Below are 25200 nucleotides of genomic sequence, written 5' to 3' on the forward strand. Positions count from 1 at the left end.
AACTCTTCATCATTTTACATAAATTGGAAAACCTTACCCCCTTCACGAACACTATTCTTGCTAGTAAAGAATGCTGCACAACCATCCAGAATGCTCTTGCTGACAAAATAGCAAAGCTACAAGTTAAAATCCTAGCCAAACAAAAACTTCTAGCTAGTAAATGCCCCTCGATGCCGTCTCAGGACACTAACCAGCCAAACCAGAACCACAGTTGAATTTCGCTCAGGTCAACCAAAAACAAGTCCAGGAAATCATAGCTGTGCTCAAACCTTCAAATTGCAAAGGAGACTGTTTTCCCGCCAAACTCATCAAACTATGCACACCTACACTCTCCCCTATCGTCACTAATTCTGTCAATGCCTCCTTCCGAGCAAATACTGTCCCGGCCAGCATTAAAGTAGCGTGGGTCACGCCACTCTTAAAAAACCCTCACTGGACCCCACAGTTCCCACTAACTACCGTCCCATTACCACAGTCCCCTTCCTCTTCAAAATAATCAACAAAATTGCCTACTCCCAAATCCAAACACATTTGGAATCAAACAATCTATTAGGAACTAGACAATCAGGTTTTCGGCCCAGCCATAGTACGGAAACGGCCCTACTGGATCTTAAAATACAAATGGATTCCATTAGAGACTCAGGAAATCTCTGTATCCTACTCCTCTTAGACCTGGCGGCTTCTTTTGATTTGGTGGACCACAACAAGCTATGCACCACACTGGTAGAAAACTTCCATCTCGCCCACGATGCCACCCTCTGGGTGAAATCCTTTTTAGCTGACCGAACTTCCAGAGTCACCCTAGGCAAGGTAGCGGCTGATCCTATCCCAGTACCCATCGGAGTACCACAAGGTTCATGCCTCTCGCCCAGCTTGTACAATGCCTACTTCAAGCTCCTCTTCGCAGCCCTGGACACCATGGGTGTCACCTATACCAACTTTGCCGATGACACCCAGATCCTGATCCCCATCACAGGGAACCATGAGGAAGATACTATCTTAGTAATAAAATCTATGCCATAATCCAGAAATGGATGGCAGTCAATAGCCTCTTTCTCAATGATGAGAAGACAGAGATTCTAATTGTGGGCGCTCCCTCCAAAATTAAATCGCTCCATTCTGAGTACTCTTCCATCACTATTGATGGCACACCTATTCCTATTCTCAATCAGGTTAAAACTCTGGTTGTTTACCTTGATTCACACCTAACCCTGACTAAGCAGATTTCTACGCTCTCAACAGCAACCGCATACACAGCCAAGCTAATTGCACTAAGTCAGCAATTCCTAACCCCACAAAACTGCATTACTCTGGCCCGAGAATTAATACTGTCTAAATTAGACTACTGTAATGTGCTACTACTAGGCGTATCCAATGCTAACCTCGCCAAATTACAACTCCTACAAAATAAAGTCCAGAGAGCAGCACTTGCAATAAAAAAATATGACCATATCTCAAATATCAGAAGGGGTGTCCACTGGCTACCCATTAAGGCAAGAATTCTCTTCAAAACGCTGTGCATCACACATAAATGCCTAGCAAAGACAGTCCCCATTTACCTCACCAACACAGTCGCACCCAACCCATTGTCAAGAACACTGAGACCCAACTACAGGTCTCAACTCTGTGTCCCACGCTTCAAACTTACGAGAGCGGGGGGAGGAGCTTTCAGGTTCTAGCCCCAAAAACCTGGAACTCCCTCCCAGCGACATTGAAAAGCAAACCCTTGCACCCAAGATAAAAAAAAAAATCCCTAAAGACCTGGCTGTTTAACAAAGATTAGGCAAAGTTTTGCTCTATACTAACCTGATATTGTACAGCTAACCGGCTGTCAATACTCTTCTTTTGTGGCTCTAAACAGTTCCTGTTTTCATATTATGTTCCTGTTTGTGTTTACTGTGTAATTCAACCTCCATTGTAACCAGAGATGTAATACTTCCTGTAACCTATACCGTGATACCTATGGGTTTGGCCGTATAACAAATGCAATAAATAAATAAATAAAGGAATTTAGTGAGATAGCAGATTCCTCCTTCATAACTTTGTTTATATCCTGATAGAGAGAATTCTGGTGAGGGTCAAGGATTTTCCTGTATGTCGTAAGTTGTTTCCACATACAACAAGCCTTCAGAGAGGATAAGCATAGTTTGTGTTTAAGGACTGCGTTGGGTATAGCCAAAGATAGGCCCAGAACCTCCTTGCACAACTTGCCTCGTATGATATGAAGCAGGTTTCCCAGATCATGAAGACACATATCTAGGCCATAGAGGATCACAGGTTCTATCTTGGCCAGATAGAAACAGCGTATAGGTAGAATAGAAAGTTTGCACAGTCTAGACAACAGACATTTCATTTGGGGTGGCCAGTTTTCTCACCTTAGCGTATAGAACGATTTTCCACGCTTCCACAGTAGCCTCCTTGTAGGTGAGATTTTAGCCCAAATATGCCACTGAGAGCACCTGTTCTTCTCTTTCAGGTCCCACGGCCCATTGCTTAGCGTTCAGTTTGGGGCGCTTTGAAAAAACTATCACCTTAGCTTTAGAGGCGTTGGGTGAAAGATTGTTAGCTAGTGCATATTAAAAAACGAGGTTAATCTTACATTGTAAGCCCCTAGATCAGGGGTGCACAACTGATTTTGACAGCGGGCCGAAAGTACCTTACATGAGGGCTATAGTGGGCCGAAAAGTAAAAGTGGGCGGGGCGGTAGGCGGGACATGTCAGGAGGCTTTTTCAACCCCCAATTTGTATTAAACACATGGAAAAAGAATATGTTTTTGAAGGGTAACGATTTTTATTGCATTTCAAACTTACATTTTGTACTACACATTTTCCATTGTTATCATTTATTTCAATGTAGTTATTGTATATCGTCTGTTTAATTAAATTATATATATTTTATTGACCCTTGATTGGACATTCCGTTATTTTGGACTGCTATAGTTTGCTGTTTGGGTTGCCCAAGAGGAGTATGGCCTTCGTTGAGTCAGGTTTCCTCAAAAAAGCAAAGGATGTACATCTCCTAACGGCGCCTGTTTTAGCTTTATTATTGAGTTCACTCTTGGAGTGCAACACTATGCCCCATGGCTCCCACCCCCAACCAAACACTATGCCCCATGGCTCCCTCAACCCCCCAACCAAACACAATGCCCCATGGCTCCCACCCCCAACCAAACACTATGCCCCCTGTCCCTCACCCCCAAGCAAAAACTATGCCCCCTGTCCCTCACACCCAACCAAACACTATGCCCCATGGCCCCCTCGCCCCCCACCAAACACTATGCCCCATGGCTCCCACCCCCAACCAAACACTATGGCCCATGGCCCCCACGCCTCAAGCAAACACTATGCCCCATGGCTCCCACCCCCAAACAAACACTATGCCCCATGGCCCCCTCACCCCCAACCAAACACTATGCCCCATGGCTCCCTCAACCCCCAACCAAACACTATGCCCCATGGCCCCCTCACCCCCAACCAAACATTATGCCCCCTGTCCCTTACCCCCCAAGCAAACACTATACCCCCTGTGCCTCACCCCCATCCAAACACTATGCCCCATGGCCCCCTCACCCCCAACCAAACACTATGCCCCATGGCCCCCTCACCCCCAACCAAACACTATGCCCCATGGCTCCCACCCCCAATCAAACACTATGCCTCCTGTCCCTCACCCCCCAAGCAAACACTATGCCCCCTGTCCCTCATCCCCAACCAAACACTTTGCCCCATGGCCCCCTCACCCCCAACCAAACACTATGCCCCATGTCTCCCACCCCCAACCAAGCACTATGCCCCATGGCCCCCTCACCCCCAACCAAACACTATGCCCCATGGCTCCCACCCCCAACCAAACACTATACCCTCTGTCCCTCACCCCCCAAGCAAACACTATGCCCCCTGTCCCTCACCCCCAACCAAACACTATGCCCCATGGCCCCCTCACCCCCAACCAAACACTATGCCCTATGGCTCCCACCCCCAACCAAACACTACGCCCCCTGTCCCTCACCCCCAACCAAACACTATGCCCCCTGTCCCTCACCCCCAACCAAACACTATACCCCCTGTCCCTCACCCCCAACCAAACACTATGCCCCCTGCCCCTCACCCCCAACCAAACACTATGCCCCATGGCTCCCACCCCCAACCAAACACTATGCCCCCTGTCCATCACCCCCAAGCAAACACTATGCCCTCTGTCCCTCACCCCAACCAAACACTATGCCCCATGGCCCGTCACCCCAACCAAACACTATGCCCCATGGCTCCCACCCCCAACCAAACACTATGCCCCCTGACCCTCACCCCCCCAAGCAAACACTATACCCCCTGTCCCTCACCCCCAAGTAAACACTATGCCCCCTCTCCCTCACCCCCAACAAAACACTATGCCCCATGGCCCCGTCACCCCCAACCAAACACTATGCCCCATGGCTCCCACCCCCAGCCAAACACTATGCCCCCTGTCCCTCACCCCAAGCAAACACTATGCCCTCTGTCCCTCACCCCCAACCAAACACTATGCCCCATGGCCCCCTCACCCCCAACCAAACACTATGCCCCATGGCTCCCTCACCCCCAACCAAACACTATGCCCATGGCTCCCACCCCCAACCAAACACTATGCCCCCTGTCCCTCACCCCCAACCAAACACTATGCCCCATGGCCCCCTCACCCCCAACCAAACACTATGCCCCATGGCCCCCTCACCCCCAACCAAACACTATGCCCCAAACACAATCAAGCATGCACCCATACAGACCCGAACCCCCCAAATCAGCACACTCCCAAACATGCACCCATACAGACCCGAACCCCCCACCCCCCAACTCAGCACACACACTCTCAAACATGCACCCATACATACCCAAACCCCCCAACTCAGCACACAAACTCTGAAGCATGCACCCATACATGCATCTCAACATACACAACACAAACATACAAAAACAAACATTCATGCACACCCCAACCCCCACCTCCCAACTCAGCACACACACTCTCAAACATGCACCCATACAGACACGAACCCCCACCCCCCAAATCAGCACACTCTCAAACATGCACCCATACAGACCCGAACTCCCCACCCCCCAAATCAGCACACTCTCAAATATGCACCCATACAGACCCGAACCCCCCACCCCCCAACTCAGCACACACACTCTCAATGCACCCATACAGACACGAACCCCCCACCCCCCAAATCAGCACACTCTCAAACATGCACCCATACCGACCCAAACCCCCCACCCCTCAAATCAGCACACTCTCAAACATGCACCCATACAGACCCGAACCCCCCACCCCCCCAACTCAGCACACACCCTCAAGCATACACCATGAACCCATACAGACCCGAACCCCCCACCCTCCAACTCAGCACACACACTCTCAAGCATGCACCCATACAACCCAAACCCCCCAACGCAGCACACAAACTCTGAAGCATGCACCCATATATGCATCTCAACATACACAACACAAACATTAAAAAACAAACATTCATGCACATCCGACACCCCCCCACCCACCCATCTCAACATACACAACACAAACACTCAAAAACAAACATTCATTCACATCCGACACACCCCCCCACCCCCATCTCAACATACACAACACAAACACTCAAAAACAAACATTCATTCACATCCGACACCCCCCCCACCCCCCATCTCAACATACACAACACAAACACTCAAAAACAAACATTCATACACATCCAAGACGCCCCCATCTCAACATACAGAACACAAACACTCAAAAACAAACATTCATACACATCCGACACGCCCCCCACCCCCATCTCAACATACAGAACACAAACACTCAAAAACAAACATTCATGCACATCCGACACGCCCCCCCACCCCCATCTCAACATACACAACACAAACACTCAAAAACAAACATTCATACACATCCGACACGCTCCCCCACCCCCCATCTCAACATACACAACACAAACACTCAAAAGCAAACATTCATACACATCCGACACACCCCCACCCCCCATCTGAACATACACAACACAAACACTCAAAAACAAACATTCATACACATCCAACACGCCCCCACCCCCATCTCAACATACACAACACATATACTCAAAAACAAACATTCATACACATCCAACACGCCCCCCACCCCATCTCAACATACACAACACATATACTCAAAAACAAACATTCATACACATCCGACACGCCCCCCCACCCCCCATCTCAACATACACAACACAAACACTCAAAAACAAACATTCATACACATCCGACACCCCCCTCACCCCCCATCTCAACATGCACAACACAAACACTCAAAAACAAACATTATGCCCCATGGCCCCCTCACCCCCAACCAAACACTATGCCCCATGGCCCCCTCACCCCCAACCAAACACTATGCCCCAAACACAGTCAAGCATGCACCCATATAGACCCGAACCCCCCAAATCAGCACACTCTCAAACATGCACCCATACAGACCCGAACCCCCCACCCCCCAACTCAGCACACACACTCTCAAACATGCACCCATACATACCCAAACCCCCCAACTCAGCACACAAACTCTGAAGCATGCACCCATACATGCATCTCAACATACACAACACAAACATACAAAAACAAACATTCATGCACACCCCAACCCCCCACCTCCCAACTCAGCACACACACTCTCAAAAATGCACCCATACAGACCCGAACCCCCACCCCCCAAATCAGCACACTCTCAAACATGCACCCATACAGAGCCGAACTCCCCACCCCCCAAATCAGCACACTCTCAAATATGCACCCATACATACCCGAACCCCCCACACCCCAACTCAGCACACACACTCTCAATGCACCCATACAGACACGATCCCCCCACCCCCCAAATCAGAACACTCTCAAACATGTACCCATACCGACCCGAACCCCCCACTCCCCAAATCAGCACACTCTCAAACATGCACCCATACAGACCCAAACCCCCCACCCCCCCAACTCAGCACACACCCTCAAGCATACACCATGAACCCATACAGACCCGAACCCCCCACCCTCCAACTCAGCACACACACTCTCAAGCCTGCACCCATACAACCCAACCCCCCCAACGCAGCACACAAACTCTGAAGCATGCACCCATACATGCATCTCAACATACACAACACAAACATTAAAAAACAAACATTCATGCACATCCGACATCCCCCCACCCACCCATCTCAACATACACAACACAAACACTCAAAAACAAACATTCATACACATCCGACACGCCCCCCACCCCAATCTCAACATACACAACACAAACACTCAAAAACAAACATTCATTCACATCCGACACACCCCCCACCCCCATCTCAACATACACTACACATACACTCAAAAACAAACATTCATACACATCCAACACGCCCCCACCCCATCTCAACATACACAACACAAACACTCGAAAACAAACATTCATACACATCCGACACGCCCCCCACCCCCATCTCAGCATACAGAACACAAACACTCAAAAACAAACATTCATACACATCCGACACGCCCCCCCACCCCCATCTCAACATACACAACACAAACACTCAAAAACAAACATTCATACACATCCGACACGCCCCCCCACCCCCCATCTCAACATACACAACACAAACACTCAAAAACAAACATTCATACACATCCGACACCCCCCTCACCCCCATCTCAACATGCACAACACAAACACTCAAAAACAAACATTCATACACATCCGACACACTCCCCACCCCCCCATCTCAACATACACAACACAAACATACAGCAGAACAGACCCAACACACAAACACAAACACACAGACCACTTACCGGAGACGTGCTGGAAGGCAGGTAAGCTGGAATGCTGGCGAGGTAAGTGGAATCGTACTACGGCTGGCGTGGCAAGCAAGGCTGAAATGCCTTCCGGCATCAAGCCTTACTGGCCACGCCAGCCGTAGTGCTGGCACTCCATTGGTGCAGCACACACGCACTATGTGGCTCGTAGGAGTGACGTGGTGCATGTGTGCTGAGCCAATGACGGCCAGTGTTTTGTCCGGCCCAGAAGACAACAAAGACTTTCCTAATGGAGGGCGACCGATGCTGCTTGCAGGCCGCCCTCCATTAGGAAAGTCTTTGTGCCTCGCGGGCCGGAAAAAACAGCATGGCAGGCCACAACTGGCCCGCGGGCCGTATGTTGTGCACCTATGCCCTAAATGCTCTATCAGGGAGTATGAAATCATCTGCAAAGGCTATCCAGTCTAACCTAATGCTGCCCGATCTTTCTGATGAGATATAGGGGATGGAAGGACCCTGCCATAGACTCTCAACATCTCTAACATAAAAATTGAAAAGTACCGGGGCCAAAGTGCATCCCTGTTTCAGGGCTACATAGGATTTTACCAATTTTGACAACATTGGTCAAGCGTATTCACAATGTTGTGTTTGTGTGGAGAAGAGCAAGTAGCTATACCAACTTTCTAGGCACATTCATGTCCAGAAGTTTATACCACAACCTAGATCTAACACAGTCGAAGGCGCTAGACATATCCAGGGAAGCCAGATGCACTTCCCATACTTGTGCATGTTGGACATAGTGTCGTAGGTGGGCCATAATAGTGGCGTTAAGGGAAGTTACCATGTCCTGCCTAAACTCTATCTTTAATCTGCTTAGCAATTTAGATTGTTTAAAAACCTAGTTAAGGTCTCTCAAGAGCAGTATGGGGAAGACTTTTCTGGTGGCACCGATAAGGGCGATCGGCCTATAGTTATTAGGGTCCTGAGCATCACCATTTTCAAAATTGGGGATAAGGATGGATTGAGTCCAGGAAACAGGAATATCGTGGGTCAGGTAAATTTGATCGAACATAGGTTTGAGTCCCTCTGCCCAGGTCTGCAGAGTTTCTTTCACAACAAACGGTGGGATGCCGTCGGGGCCCGGGGAACGAGAAGGCTTCAATCTATTGATGGACCAAATTCTGTCGACTGTGTCCCATGGGCAAGTATCAATACCAATAGGGCCCAGGTCAGTAAGTTTCTTTCGTATAAGGTTCTTGGACTGCAAGATTCTGCTATCTGGAAGATATCTCGTAATCGCACCAGAAGCAGAGGACTGTTCTCGACTAACTCTTTTAACACAGGCCATGATAGTTTGATACAGCAGATTAGAGCAATCACTGATTACTCCAAAGTAAAGGGAGCAAGGACTCAAATTTGACAAGGAATTGGTCAATAGCTGGCTCATTTTCGCCACCGTCTTTCTATTCCAATTAAAGACACCCACCCACCCCCCAGCCTCGATTAGGCCTACTAGATCATGTCTAAGATCGAAGATGGGGAAAGGAAGAGTCAAACAGAAAGACAGGAAAAGATGGTCGCCCAAATCAGGTTCAGGTAAGCACATTCAGGCCTGATATCCTTTGAGATGTAGAAGTAATCGATCCTGGATGTTTTATCTCCTCTTTTTCAGGTATACGAGAAACAATTGGAATAAGGAAAGCAGTCCAAGAGAGACATATTCCATTCACCAAGAAAGCGATTCCAACACATACCCCGCTCAACATTACATTGCAAATTGGAACTGTAGCTTTAACAGCATTCCAAAGAGAACCCTGAGCACAGTTGGAATTAAAGTCCCCCCTAAGATTATTCTGCTCTCATGGCCCTCCTCAAACCATGCTTGGAAGATGTCAACCAGGGAATCCTTGAATGTCTTGAAACAGATTCTAAGCGGATTCCAATACATATTAACTAGTAATAGAGGCAGTTGTCCAGAGCCCAAAAGTAGCTTATTCTCCAGCAACCATTCATTCTGAACGCCCAATTATCATTCAATCCCAAGATTACGATTTATGGCCAGTACCAGGCCTCCCCTGGGTCGTCCCAGCACTGCTTTTACTGCTGGGCTAGTGATAGTATGAAAACCAACAAGTACAAAAGGAGTCGTGAGCATGGTTTCCTGGAACATGTAAATGCATAGCAGTCCTTCATTAATAGGTTTATCAATACATTTGAATAGATTAGTGCCTCCACACACATTCCAGGAAATCAGCTCTACCTTAATGTTGTCAGGGCTGGCCCATGCTTTGTCTGATGGTCTCAAAAGTTTTGATGGCGGGTTGTACCCATGACCAATCCTGGCCATTTCCAAAGATGGATGTTATCAATGACATCACATCCCAGGCCCCTTTGAAACATTGTCACTGGTCGCCTTCGTTTCTTCTTTTTTTGGGGTTTCTGTTGCTTTGAAACCCAAGAATAATTTAGCCGCATCCAATCTTTTCAATCCCAAAATTTCATAGCCCAGGAATGAGAGATTCTCCCTCTGTTCCGAGACCATATTTGCCACTATTTTCGAGTGGAAGTAACTAACCATGCATTGCATGTCCACTATAGGCAATGAAATACCATCTATATAGTCAGTTGTAATAGATCTCAAGTGTCAGATCTTTTGAAAGGGTGCCAATACTCTAGAACTGTTAGGTTATCAGATGAATTCTTTGCAACGCAACCCAAGATTTTAGAGGCACAGTGAATCGGCTCATCCATAACTATTTCAATTACTGATTGTACAGGTTTTGCAGATTCTACCTCCCAGGCTGGTATGCCTGTTTGCATCACCTGCCTATCCGACATCTCCTTAAGATTTAGTTTTGTATTGTTGCATAGTACAGTATTCACTCAGAGATGTGGGTACAGTGCTACTCTGATTCGCAGTGGTCCAATGTCTGCCACTGTGGAGTGTCAGATTCTCAGGAGTCTGTGGACACGTTGTTACATGAGCATGGGTAGCACTCATGATCTTGCCAAAACAGGGGATCTTAGTTTGCTTCATTTGCAAACAATCAGCCCATCCTAAAGCATGGCCCTTTGCTGATCGACCAGGTGCTATAGGATTGGGTCTATAAAACATTTGACCTAATTACATTTGATCACATTTATTTGGCCTTTTTTTGGTCTAAAATGTGGGGGGGACCCTGCGCCGCCCCCCCCTCCCCCTCATCCTAATCTATATTCTTACCCACCTCCATATATATATTTAATTAAATTTGACCAAAAAAAAGGTCCAAAAAATTTCCTTCAAATGTTTTAGGTCAAATGTTTCTAGGCTAATTATGCTAATACTGTGCTATTTTCTTTGAGAATTATCTCCCCATTAGGGCGCCCGAGTTCGATGATAGTTGTCTGTCAGGAGCACCAGCCACAACATTCCTGCCAGCTACACATGGCAGTGCATATGTGGCCGATATGTTCTCGGTAGCAACCGATCCCCTTACAGAGATCCCAGATACAACCTTGGCCTCCTGACCCACAGATGGATCTAAGTCCATTAGTCTGTCTTTCCCTGATATTTGGCGTATACCTTGTAAATTGGAATTCTGTCCTTTCCGCATAGCAGCCAACATATTTTTTGTTCTTTTATGTGATTTAGTTTGCTTTTGCATTTTTTACCCCTTGAAGTCAGCTGTCTACTATGTAAGTCCTTGGAGTTGTCGTGGATTGTTGTTGCGTCGGATACACCCCACGAAGGAACAAAGTGGATGGTTTTTAGCCTGCAATTTTTCCAGGCAGTCTGCTGCCTCCACGAGTGCCGAAGGGCTATCGGCTGAATTTACAGCCAGTGACTAATTCAAACTAACAGTACTAGATACTTCAGGGAGTGATGTACATGTTTCTAAATCCTTGACCCCCATACCCTCTGTTAAGACCTGAGATGTAATGTTTGTTCACATTGAGGGACCATGCCCCTAACGAATACTTCCAGAAACACCATTCGGTTTGTTAGTTTGTTAAATACAGCCTGCTGGCCAGTTAATACCCCACCGAGGTTGTCTTGCGTCTCGGTCAAGGTTTTTAGTGCAAGATTAAGACTAATATGAAGGTTTGCTATTAACGACGATACTAAATCTTGGTATGGAACGGCCAAGGAACTCCTATATGTGGTGCAGTGTTGATTTGTAGACAATTTGGAGCCCACCCTTAGTGTAGGTGCCACATTCCCGGAGGAGCCATTTACATCACTGTGCTCATTTGACCTAATTACATTTGATCACATTTATTTGGCCTTTTTTTGGTCTAAAATGTGAGGGGGGACCCTGCGCCGCCCCCCCACTTCCCCTCATCCTAATCTATATTCTTACCCACCTCCATATATATATTTAATTAAATTTGACCAAAAAAAAGGTCCAAAAAATGTCCTGCCCCTGGGCCTGGGCTGATGATAAAAAACCCTCACTCTCTTTACCTGGGCTGAGTCTAACTATGGTCGCTATGTGTTTCTCCATACTTTCCTCCATCTTTTCGGATATTTTATGCAGTCTGTGGGCATATACAGGGGAATCAGAATGTTACAACACCCATTTCCTTCATCACAGGATTTCTCCAAATGATCCATTGCTTTTTCATTTGCACAACTCCTGGCCTCTCTTGCCAGCCCTCCCAAAAGATTCGTTTTGTCAGACACTAGGGCAACAAAGGCTTTAGGCAATAGCTTGTGGCCTCTTGTTGTGCCTGAGTCGTCAAGAATAGAGGGCATATCCAAATCTATAATGTCTCTCAAAAGCTCCCAAGTAGCTGTTGCAGCTAAGTGGATAGAGTCCTCCATAATAGAGCAATCTTGTTCTACGCTATAGGTCTCTCCCTCCCCCACCTCACCTGGGGGTTGGAGGCCAGAAAACCCCCCAATCTCAGGCTGTCGCCCACGCATAGAAGGGATACACCGCACACGTTACCAAATACAAACAATTTGGGAGAGCAGGGAATTGAATCCGAAGGGGAGCCTGAGATTTGATTTAGCAAAGTGTAGGATTCTTTCTAAAAAGCATCAACATTCGGGTGTTTGGTGTAGGAGAGTTACTGTCCTTATTGATGTGCCCCCAGTGCTGGGGGGTAGATGTGTGGAATCTTACCACCTTCCTAGTAACCATGATAGGTGGTGCAGATACGCACTCCTGCAAACACTCGGTGTCTGTCAATCCCAACACAACCCCATTGTGTTGTGTATTCTCTGGTGTTGGCATAGTGTTTTAAAACATAAGTAGGGGTCCCATCGGAACCTCCTTGTGCCCATTGGTTGTCAACATATCCCTCATTACAAGTCCGGCGCTGGACCATGGTGCTATTAGCACCATGGTCCATGCCGGAGTCCGGCATGGTGGATGGCGGAATTACCGCCCCATTCCAAGGTGAGTGGGGCGGTAATTCCCCATTCACCATTTGCCCTTCCCCATTCCCATTTTTGCCCCATAGGGCATAATGGGGATGGGGAAGGCGCTAATTACGGCACCGTAAATTACGGTGCCGTAATTAGCACCAAGGTCGCTTAGCGCCTTGGACTTTAACGCCTGCAAGAAGCAGGCGTTAAAGTGTGAATCAGGCGTTAAGGGTTAACGGCGCCGACGGCGCCGTTAAACCCTTAATGCTTGTTAAGGCGGATTTCCGAACTCTGTCCTGGTGGCGCAGAAGTTCAGAAGGCCAACCTAATTACTTGGAACAGGGTAACCTCTGGACGAGCCAGACCAATCAAGGTAGCGATCGCGGCGGTCAAGACTAGGCCTCAAGAGGGGTGAGGGTGACTGAAAGCCCGCAATGAGCACACAAAGCCAGAACACTTACAAACTACTCCAAACAGTTGTTATATTAAAAATATATACACATTTATTTCAAGGCCTTTAAAACAATGACCGTAGCGAGAAAATCACAATATAACGATAGTAAACCAACACATACCATATCAACACAATATATATACAAATACGACAGTCGCAAGCGTTATATGCACGAAATGTGTAGTCCACCTAAAAGGGAGGGAAAACAGGCAGTGCGAAATAATGCTTAGACCCAGTTCACCTTCAGAGGCACCTAACTAGATGGAAGTCCGAGCCCTGCGAAGAGTGGAGCCTTGTGCTCAAAAGTACCTGCACGCGCTGGTGCCAACGGGCAAAAGGAGAAGCCCTTCGAGGGAAATCAGGCAGTTCAGTTTAGTGCACAAAAGAAGAAGAACAAGTTCTGCGACTCAAGCGCAGCCTCCACAGTGGGCAGAAGCAGAGCGCGAGTACGGACAAGGGTGCTGTTTTACACAGCGGGGAAAAGCAATGGGCTCCTGCAGGAGGGCGACCAGATCCTAGCTATGCTACTCACCGGTCCCCGATGCAAGCAGACCCAGGCTTCTCCGCGTCCGTTTCAGCAGCTGGCAGGTTCAGAAGAGCAGGGAACGCCTCGTCGTCGTGTTGAGTAAAAAGACGTCCCAATCGAAGAAACCTGCACAGTTTGTTACCACAGCAGGGCAACGGAGCGGCTGTGTGTATCTGAGCCAAATGTACACTACTCACTTCAGACTTGGGAACGCCAAGTGTACGAAGTGTGTGAGAGTGACAAGGACTTGAAATACTACACAACCTGGCGGCGGTTACAGAGCAAGACTCCCGTGTAAGCTGGTCAGTCAGCTGGATGGCCCAGAGACGCTTCCGAAGGCTTACTGGCAGGAGATGGTGAAGATGCAGAGAATAGCTGTTCCCGCTATTCCAAGGGACGAAGTACCAGTACAGGCCTTCTGGTTCGATCAAAGGTGAAAAGGGTTTCACAAGGCGACAGCAGTGCAGAGGAGAAGTCCTTCAGCGGGTCACCAGCGATTCCTCGGTCCAGCCTCGTGGTTGCAGGATACTTGGCTCCTGTATTCCTTCGTTCGTGAGAACTCAGGAGATCGACATGGTAGTGGTGTTTCCAGCCCCCTCTTATCCACGGTTCCCTTCGCGCCAAAACGGAGGGGACCCAATGGGAGATCCGCTCATCAACACTCACACCATTCGTGGACCAATCACGGACCACGGTGGTCCCAGGCATTCACACCACCCTAGACTCTCTGGCACCCAGGATGTGTATTGGGACCAGACATCCCAGCCCACATCCTGGAGGCACACACAAGACACGTAGAAGCCGGCAAAAGCATCCGTGTTTCGCGGGAAAGTACATGCCCAAATAAGGAAGGCCCCGGGTCGGCTCGACCTTGGGAAGGTGAAGGGAGCAAGACGGTCAGCGGACAGGACAAAGGAGCCTCGTGGTCTGGCCATTTTGGGAGCCAGGCCACCATTTTGGGTTAAGCGCGGAAAACGCGCTTAGAACGCCAAAAGGAGCTCAAAACACAAGAAACGATCGCTGCCACCATTCCCGTCCCTGAATCACTTGCACCGATCAGATACAATCCTAAACGAGTATCTAGGGCCTGTAGAAGACTAGAGACCCAAGAGAGCTGTAACTTAGCTTACAGTGCCCTCTTGTGTCATGTTGCACGAAAGCCGCAACATGATAAAAGAAACTACGGGAAACAGCATTCCCCGGTACTGACTGTCTTAAGGGCATGTCAGTTTCCCCGTAAGAAAGGAGGGAAAGCCCAGAGGAGTGCGGCGGAAGGCTGCACTTCTCTGGCAAAGTCAAGAGCAAGGTGAAAAACAACAGCAAAAAGTTTAGGGGTTGCCACATGGAAGGAAAATTACCTACAATTACGAAATCTTTCCTAACACTCGCCCCTCCCAGACTATGGACAGGGGGAACTAATCCACCCCTGGATGAGTCTCTTGTTCAGGTCGGTTAAACATTCTGGACAACCCATCAGCATTGCTATGTTGGACACCTGGCCTATGCTCAATAGTGAAGTCGAAGCCTTGTAGACTTATGGACCACCTAAGCAACTTTGGATTCTCCCCCTTCATGTTCATTAGCCACTTTAAAGGCTTATGGTCAGTTTGCACAGTGAAGTGGGTCCCATAGAGGTAGGGCCTCAGCTTCCTTAGGGCCCACACAACAGAGAAACATTCTTTCTCTACCGTGGACCATCTGAGCTCTCTGTCCTTAAGCTGGCGGCTAATAAAACCAATAGGGTGTTCCTTACCCTTCTCATCTACTTGTGATAGTACAGCTCCTATCCCAGTGTCAGAGGCGTCCGTCTGCACGATAAAAGGTCTTTGATAATCAGGGGCCCTGAGGACAGGGGCCTGGCACAAGGAGTCTTTTAAGCCATTGAAGGCCTTCTCACACTCGTCGGTCCAAGTTACCTTCTTGGGTTTCTTCGGAGTTGTGAGGGCAGTCAGAGGGGCAGCTATGGTGCCATAGTCTGCCACAAAATTGCGGTAATACCCCGTGAGTCCTAAGAAGGCTCTCACTTGGGTTTGCGTAGTGGGGGTAGGCCAGTCTTGTACTGCTTGTACTTAACTGGGAAGAGGCTGTATCCTCCCTCCACCTACTTCATGTCCAAGGTAAACCACTGAGCCTTGTCCAATCTGGCATTTACTAGCCTTTATGGTCAGGTGTGCTTTCTGAAGAGCCTGGAGCACAATCCCGAGGTGTTTCACATGGTCTTCCCAGGTGGCACTGAAAACTGCTATATCGTCCAGATATGCAAGACAGAATTCGTCCAACCCATTCAACACATGATTCACAAGCCTCTGGAAAGTGGCAGGTGCATTCTTCAACCCGAACGGCATTACCCGGAATTGGTAAAGACCGTCTGGAGTAGAAAATGCTGTCTTCTCCTTGGCATGTTCTGCTAAAGCTATTTGCCAATAGCCAGCAGTGAGGTCAAACGTGCTGAGGTACTTGGAGGCACCCAAAGTATCCACCAGCTCATCTGTTCGAGGCAAGGGGTGTGCATCTGTCTTGGTGACAGCATTCAGAGCCCTGTAATCCACGCAGAACCTCAATTCAGAAGTGCCTGCCTTTGGAACCAAAACCACAGGGCTGGACCAAGGACTACTAGAGGGTTCAATCACCCCAAAATCTAACATCTTGTTGACCTCGGTCTTAATATAAGACCGTACTTTATCTGACATCCTGTATCCCCTACTTTTCGTAGGTACACTGTCTCCTGTGTCAATGTTATGTTTGCACCAAGGTGTCAAACCAGGCGACTGTGAGAACAGGGGGGAAAACTGCCTAAGCAAACTTTTCACCTCAGCCTGTTGATCAGAAGTCAGATGAGGGGCCACTCGGACACCCTCAAAGGAGCTATCTGAAGGACCGCTTTGGAACAGGTCGGGGAGAGGTTCCGACTCCTCTTCCTCAACATCTGAAGCCAGTAGCAGTGCTGCGATTTCGACTCTTGGGACGAAAGCCTTCAGCCTATTCACGTGAAACACTTTTGGAGCCTGTCCAGGCCTTCCAAGGTCCACTAAATAGTTAACCTCACCCAGGGGCTCCACCACTGTGTAAGGGCCTGACCATTTGTCCTGTAAAGCTCGAGGCCTTATGGGATTCATGATCAGGACTTGCTGACCAGGTGAAAAGTTGATGAGGGAAGCTTTCTGGTCGTACCAATGTTTCACCAGCGCTTGTCCTGCCTTCAATTTATCACTAGCCAAGCCCATCAGAAGTACCATCCGTTTTCTGAGCCCTAGCACATAATCAACTACGTTGGTAGTAACAGGGGGAGTGGGCATCTCCCATCCCTCTTTGACGATGGCTAAGGGTCCCCGTATGGGATGACCGAACAGAAGTTCGAAGGGGCTGAAGCCAACACCCTCCTGTGGTACCTCTCGGTAGGCAAACAGTAAGCATGGTAAAAGAAGATCCCATTTTCTTCTCTGAGGTTCCTCCAGAGCCCCAATCATGCTCTTTAACGTTCTGTTGAAACGTTCCACCAGACCATTGGTCTGGGGGTGGTATGCAGAAGAGAACTTGTAGGTGACCCCACATTCTTTCCACATAGCCTGCATATACTTCGACATAAAGTTGCTGCCACGATCCGACACAACTTCTTTAGGGAAGCCAACCCTAGTAAATATGCCAAGTAAAGCTTTTGCAACTGACTTGGCAGTTACAGTTTTCAATGGGATGGCCTCAGGATATCTGGTTGCATGGTCGACCAGCACCAGGATAAACCTATTGCCCGAGGATGTTTGCGGGTCAAGGGGACCAACGATGTCGATCCCTACCCTTTCAAATGGTACCCCCACAACTGGGAGCGGTACCAACGGAGCTTGGATTGTCGCGCCAACCTTACCAGACAACTGGCAGGAGGCACAACTCCTGCAGTGACTTTCTACTTGCACCCCCATCTTGGGCCAGTAGAAGTGCATGGATAACCTTTGCTTGGTCCTCTTCATACCAAGGTGACCAGCAAGGGGAACTTCATGCGCCAACTGCTAGGAGGAAGGGCCTAACAGCAAGTGGAACCACCAACCTCCTATGGTCTCCTTCTGTAGACTCTGTGGGCTCACTATACAGGAGTCCACCTTCCCAATAAATCCTATGCGTCCCAGGAGGTTCACCCTCAAGCTGGGAGCAGGCCTGTCTCCTTAGGCCTTCCAGAGATGGGCACTCATGTTGGCCTTTACTGAATTCGTCCCTATCAGGACCTCCTTCAACTAACAAGTCTTTTAGTTCAGGATGATCGTTGGGGTCAAATACTTCAGGCATCGCCACCTCCTCGTCAGGCCCGGGCGATTGACCAACTTCCTCCACCGCAGTGGTAGGCGAGCTCGGGGGAATATTCTCTTTCCCTCGTCTTGACTTGTCGACTCCTTTCGCCTTGGGTTTCCCCTTCGGCTGGGGCGGCGTATTGGTCTTGGCCAATGCTGCCCGTGCTTGAGACCGTGTGTAGGGTCTTTCGGCAGTGTCTCCTACGAGCCCTAAAGCTCTGAGATCATTACCTAACAAGACCTTTCCCGGGACGTTTCTCTGAATGCTCACTGGAATCCTGACTGCTGTACCATTTAAAGTAAGATTTACAGGTATTACTGGGAACATACGGAGTGGGCCGTCAGCCAACTTAGTGGGCATCAGAGTAGCTCTGGCAACTTCCTCTGAGTCTACCAACGTAGAATCCACTACAGTGCGACTGCACCCACTATCCCTAAGAGCTGGAGTATCTACTCCATTGATCAGCACACTGTCTTTAAAGTAGTGCTTGGTATTATCCGGAATCCTAGCATAAGCCTCTGCGACTGTAGGCTCCCAGAAACCCAGGGAAACTAAAACTACCTCAGCCTCTATCCCGCTGGGAAATGAGTCTGAGGAGAAGGATGCTCCTGTAATCTCTTCTTCCTCGTAGGAGGAGAAGGCCAGATTAGCGGAGTGGACCCCCAAAGGTCTAACCTTACACCGGGGATCCCCCTTCACGTGGTCAGTTGCTCCACAAGAAAAACAAGATCCATTGGGTCTGTTTACATAGGGAGGCTTATTGTAACCAGAGTTCTGTTTCGGAGGCTGACCTCCACTACCCTGCGAGTTCTCTTGTGTCTTACCCTTATTTTTCTTTTTGTGGCCCTTATGAGAAGAAGATTTAGCAGATTCTCCACCCTCCATATCTTTGGACTTTTTCCCTTCCTCCTGCTTACCAGGATGAGTTTTGTCCTTATGGGACACTCGATGTGACACCCATAAGTCTGCTGCAATTGCCAGCTTCTTAGGATCTACCTCCTTCGAATCGGGCAAATGCTGCTTAAGCTCCGGGGAAGAAGATGCAAAAATGTGTTCCAGCATGACAAGATTTATCATGCCTTCGAAGGTAGAAACCTTATAACCTTCGACCCAGCCAGTTAAGTTTTTCAAGGATTCAGTGACATAAGATACCCAAGTACCACCTTCCTTTTTCTTATACTCTCTGAAACGTTTCAAATATTGGGCCGGAGTCTTCCCAAACTTTAAAATGAGAGTTCGCTTTAGCATTGCGAAATCAGCTCGCTCAGCCTTTGACATTTCCATAATGGCACTACAGCCAGAATGGGGCAGTCTGAAGAGTAACCAGGCAATCTTATCAGCATTGTCAACTTGTTGAACTTCGCATGCATACTCAAACGCATTCAGCCAGTCCATAATGTCATTCCTTTCTTCATACACACTGAGCAGATCTTTCGGAAACCGTGGATGAGAGGAAGCCCCAGACCCATGTCCAGGACCCTTGGACCCATTTGCAAACTGAAGCTTGGCCAGTTCCAACTGGTGATCCCTGTCTTTTTGTTTTTCTGCCTGTTCGATTTTTAGTTTGGCTATGCTGAATTCAAGCTCCTGCTGCCTAAACCGCAGCTCTTGCTTCTTGAATTCAAGCATAGCCTCCCCATCAGCACTGGCAGAGGAAACATTAGACATCTCGTCCTCCCTGTCCTCGTGGTCGCGATGGATCAGTGCAGCGGCAGAACCGTCGGTTCTACCAGTGAGAGCAGCCCCACCACCTTCCGCACTGTCCTCAGAAGTTATAGCGTCAAGCTGCGCTTCTTGCCACGCCACGATTCTTTGGATCATTTCCAATTTCGTGCCTTGAGAGGCAACACCTCTCTCCGCACACATCTTTTTCAATGTTTCTGATTTGGAAGCATTTAAAGTTAACAAGGTATTTGTTTCCATACTGTTAGATAAGACTATGGCCTTTTTAAAGTTATACTACAACAATTCACTACGTGTCCTGGTTGGAATAACCTGAAATGCCTTAGTTCGTGCGCAACACTGGATACCTTCCTAGTAACCATGATAGGTGGTGCAGATACGCACTCCTGCAAACACTCGGTGTCTGTCAATCCCAACACAACCCCATTGTGTTGTGTATTCTCTGGTGTTGGCACAGTGTTTTAAAACATAAGTAGGGGTCCCATCGGAACCTCCTTGTGCCCATTGGTTGTCAACGTATCCCTCATTACAAGTCCGGCGCTGGACCATGGTGCTATTAGCACCATGGTCCATGCCGGAGTCCGGCATGGTGGATGGCGGAATTACCGCCCCATTCCAAGGTGAGTGGGGCGGTAATTCCCCATTCACCATTTGCCCTTCCCCATTCCCATTTTTGCCCCATAGGGCATAATGGGGATGGGGAAGGCGCTAATTACGGCACCGTAAATTACGGTGCCGTAATTAGCACCAAGGTCGCTTAGCGCCTTGGACTTTAACGCCTGCAAGAAGCAGGCGTTAAAGTGTGAATCAGGCGTTAAGGGTTAACGGCGCCGACGGCGCCGTTAAACCCTTAATGCTTGTTAAGACGGATTTCCGAACTCTGTCCTGGTGGCGCAGAAGTTCAGAAGGCCAACCTAATTACTTGGAACAGGGTAACCTCTGGACGAGCCAGACCAATCAAGGTAGCGATCGCGGCGGTCAAGACTAGGTCTCAAGAGGGGTGAGGGTGACTGAAAGCCCGCAATGAGCACACAAAGCCAGAACACTTACAAACTACTCCAAACAGTTGTTATATTAAAAATATATACACATTTATTTCAAGGCCTTTAAAACAATGACCGTAGCGAGAAAATCACAATATAACGATAGTAAACCAACACATACCATATCAACACAATATATATACAAATACGACAGTCGCAAGCGTTATATGCACGAAATGTGTAGTCCACCTAAAAGGGAGGGAAAACAGGCAGTGCGAAATAATGCTTAGACCCAGTTCACCTTCAGAGGCACCTAACTAGATGGAAGTCCGAGCCCTGCGAAGAGTGGAGCCTTGTGCTCAAAAGTACCTGCACGCGCTGGTGCCAACGGGCAAAAGAAGAAGCTCTTCGAGGGAAATCAGGCAGTTCAGTTTAGTGCACAAAAGAAGAAGAACAAGTTCCACGACTCAAGCGCAGCCTCCACAGTGGGCAGAAGCAGAGCGCGAGTAAGGACAAGGGTGCTGTTTCACACAGCGGGGAAAAGCAATGGGCTCCTGCAGGAGGGCGACCAGATCCTAGCTATGCTACTCACCGGTCCCCGATGCAAGCAGACCCAGGCTTCTCCGCGTCCGTTTCAGCAGCTGGCAGGTTCAGAAGAGCAGGGAACGCCTCGTCGTCGTGTTGAGTAAAAAGACGTCCCAATCGAAGAAACCTGCACAGTTTGTTACCACAGCAGGGCAACGGAGCGGCCGTGTGTATCTGAGCCAAATGTACACTACTCACTTCAGACTTGGGAACGCCAAGTGTACGAAGCGTGTGAGAGTGACAAGGACTCAAAATACTACACAACCTGGCGGCGATTACAGAGCAAGACTCCCGTGTAAGTTGGTCAGTCAGCTGGATGGCCCAGAGACGCTTCCGAAGGCTTACTGGCAGGAGATGGTGAAGATGCAGAGAATAGCTGTTCCCGCTATTCCAAGGGACGAAGTACCAGTACAGGCCTTCTGGTTCGATCAAAGGTGAAAAGGGTTTCACAAGGCGACAGCAGTGCAGAGGAGAAGTCCTTCAGCGGGTCACCAGCGATTCCTCGGTCCAGCCTCGTGGTTGCAGGATACTTGGCTCCTGTATTCCTTCGTTCGTGAGAACTCAGGAGATCGACATGGTAGTGGTGTTTCCAGCCCCCTCTTATCCACGGTTCCCTTCGCGCCAAAACGGAGGGGACCCAATGGGAGATCCGCTCATCAACACTCACACCATTCGTGGACCAATCACGGACCACGGTGGTCCCAGGCATTCACACCACCCTAGACTCTCTGGCACCCAGGATGTGTATTGGGACCAGACATCCCAGCCCACATCCTGGAGGCACACACAAGACACGTAGAAGCCCGCAAAATCATCCGTGTTTCGCGGGAAAGTACATGCCCAAATAAGGAAGGCCCCGGGTCGGCTCGACCTGGGGAAGGTGAAGGGAGCAAGACGGTCAGCGGACAGGACAAAGGAGCCTCGTGGTCTGGCCATTTTGGGTGCCAGGCCACCATTTTGGGTTAAGCGCGGAAAACGTGCTTAGAATGCCAAAAGGAGCTCAAAACACAAGAAACGATCGCTGCCACCATTCCCGTCCCTGAATCACTTGCACCGATCAGATACAATCCTAAACGAGTATCTAGAGCCTGTAGAAGGCTAGAGACCCAAGAGAGCTGTAACTCAGTTTACAGTGCCCTCTTGTGTCATGTTGCACGAAAGCCGCAACATGATAAAAGAAACTACGGGAAACAGCGTTCCCCGGTACTGACTGTCTTAGGGGCATGTCAGTTTCCCCGTAAGAAAGGAGCGAAAGCCCAGAGGAGTGCGGCGGAAGGCTGCACTTCTCTGGCAAAGTCAAGAGCAAGGTGAAAAACAACAGCAAAAAGTTTAGGGGTTGCCACATGGAAGGAAAATTACCTACAATTACGAAATCTTTCCTAACACCTGACTTGTAATGAGGGTCATGGAATCCATTCGCATTCCTCTCACATTCACTTGAAGCTTTGCCTTGACCAAAACCACTACTCTAATTCGGCATAATCAGGGTTTGGACCAGAATTCGAGGGCTAATAGAGAAGAACAACAGGGTTCCTATAAATTGGTAGCTATGGTAGGATCCCAGGTGGTAATGGAACTGGATCTGACTGTTGTCACTTGTTATAGTGATGCCTGAGTGTATGTTCTTGGAATCACTGCTGGAGACAGTAAGGTTTTCATGTTGTTGGTTTTATTGATGGGAAATGGGTTGCCTGGGTCTTGCAAGCAAGTATTTGTACATTTGCATGATGAAAAAAGCCAACACGTGTTCCATCTAGGGTCTTTATCAAGGTGGAAGAGTATAGGGCTGGGTGATCCTTGAATGAATGGCTGGATAGCTTCTCTAGTGCCGGACAGGGTCTCGTTGAATGCTCTCGGCTCACGGTGATCTTTCGATTCCTATAAATTGCCCCTAAGGCAACAGTAACCCCAAGTTAGCCTAGAGCAAAGCAATTTGGCCAGACACAATATATAAGAAAAGTAACCCCCCCCCCAAAAAAAAATCAAAGATAAAAACGCAACATAAAACAATATTAGATCGTAGGAGTTTATGAGAGAGGCAGACCACTGGGTACATTAGAAGGTACTTATACCCCAGTCGCCTCTTGAGGTTTGATGGTCCCAGGCTCTACGTTAGCAGTGTATTGGCTACACTTGCACAGTAGAGTTCCATGTGCTCTTTTAAGTACCCAGTCAGCTCAAAAGCAAAAGAATGCCCACAGTCACCGGCCAGAGTAGATCAACAGAGTTCTGGCTAAAAATACTATCTACAGTCACCAATCTCAAAAGAGTAGATTATTTGTAAAAATAAAAATAGAAAAGAGGTTGTTCATAGAATATCACCTTCAACCCAAAAGGCAGGTCAGCTCAAAGGCACGAATGCCACAGTCGCTGCCCGTATGAAAGAGAAAATAAAAATAAAGAAGCACACAGCAAACATACAAGTTGCTCGAGGCGACCTTCAAAGCTCCACAGTCCGGGTCAGCTCAAAAACACTAATGCCCACAGTCGCTGCCCGTATATTGAAAGAAATAAAAAAAAATAATCTCTGCAGAAAGGAAACACTGTGAAGATGTAAACTAATGAAAACAACCCTCGTAAGCTCCTTGGCCTGGGTCAGCTCAAAGGCAAAAGAAAAGAAGCCTGCAGTAGCCGCCCGAGTGAGGGTCAAAGTTCTGTGTACACCAGTAGGAAAAGCAGGAACTTGGTGCAAGATATGTCTCTCAAAGCCCTTCAGTTCTGTAGTTAAGTGTAGTGTCTCGTGTCTGCATGAGATCTGTGTATCACGAGAGACTACACAGGGAATGGAAGATGGACTGTCAGGGGAACGGAGCCAGCATCCGTGAGGAAGAAGAATGATCTTGCGAATGGAACGTAGCGTAATGACAGTTGAAGAAGATCGAGGGAGAAAATCACCTAAGATATTCATGTCCCCTTTCCCCTTCCTTTCTTTATTATATTTATTCTCATATATACACAAAGATAGACAAAGTAATATAATAAATCTTTATCTCTTTACCCTGCATCCGCCCCTACTTCATTGGCGACGAATATTCGTCACATTGTCCGGCCGTTGAGAAGGTAGGAGAGGCTTCCCCTCTGTATAGCCCACGCGTGTCCAGTGAAGGCAGATCCCGTCTCTGTGTGGCACTTATTATGCGAAGTCCCCTGCTTACCCTGCAACCCCTGCAAACGCTGACCTCCGTACAGCGGTGCACGCGTTTAAAAAGAAACGAGAATACACCCGGGCCCACCCGGATGGGAGGCCCGGGGCCGTAAGCTGGGAGGTGGGGGGTTTGTGCTAAGTCCGGTGGGGCAGTGCCTTTTGGCGCTGCCCCACTTAGCATGCACATGGTGGGGTCGGGCTGCTGGGTCCCTTTACAATGGGAACCCAGACAGCGCGTCTCCAAGACAGGAGGGTGAGGTGAGAGGGGCAGGTGACAACCGGCAGTCGCTGCCCCCTGTCACCTTGCCCTCCATACTTCAAAGGCCCCCCCTTTCCCATCCTGCGGATGCTGAGCGGGGGGCCTTTTGAAGTTCAAAGAAG

At 48.6% G+C, this 25200-nt stretch overlaps 1 long non-coding RNA gene across 1 annotated transcript in view; it reads right to left on the minus strand.

Moving 5' to 3' along the window:
- Positions 1 to 24885, minus strand: part of LOC138511601 (uncharacterized) — a 99653-nt gene extending 74768 nt beyond the window's left edge. The window contains exon 1 of the long non-coding RNA XR_011280638.1: positions 24673 to 24885. This is a non-coding gene — a long non-coding RNA (uncharacterized lncRNA). The remainder of the gene's footprint in view (positions 1 to 24672) is intronic.
- Positions 24886 to 25200: the final 315 nt, after the last annotated feature.

The sequence above is a fragment of the Ambystoma mexicanum genome, chromosome 6p, assembly GCF_040938575.1.
Source record: "Ambystoma mexicanum isolate Mex_15411 chromosome 6p, UKY_AmexF1_1, whole genome shotgun sequence".
NCBI lineage: Eukaryota > Metazoa > Chordata > Amphibia > Caudata > Ambystomatidae > Ambystoma > Ambystoma mexicanum.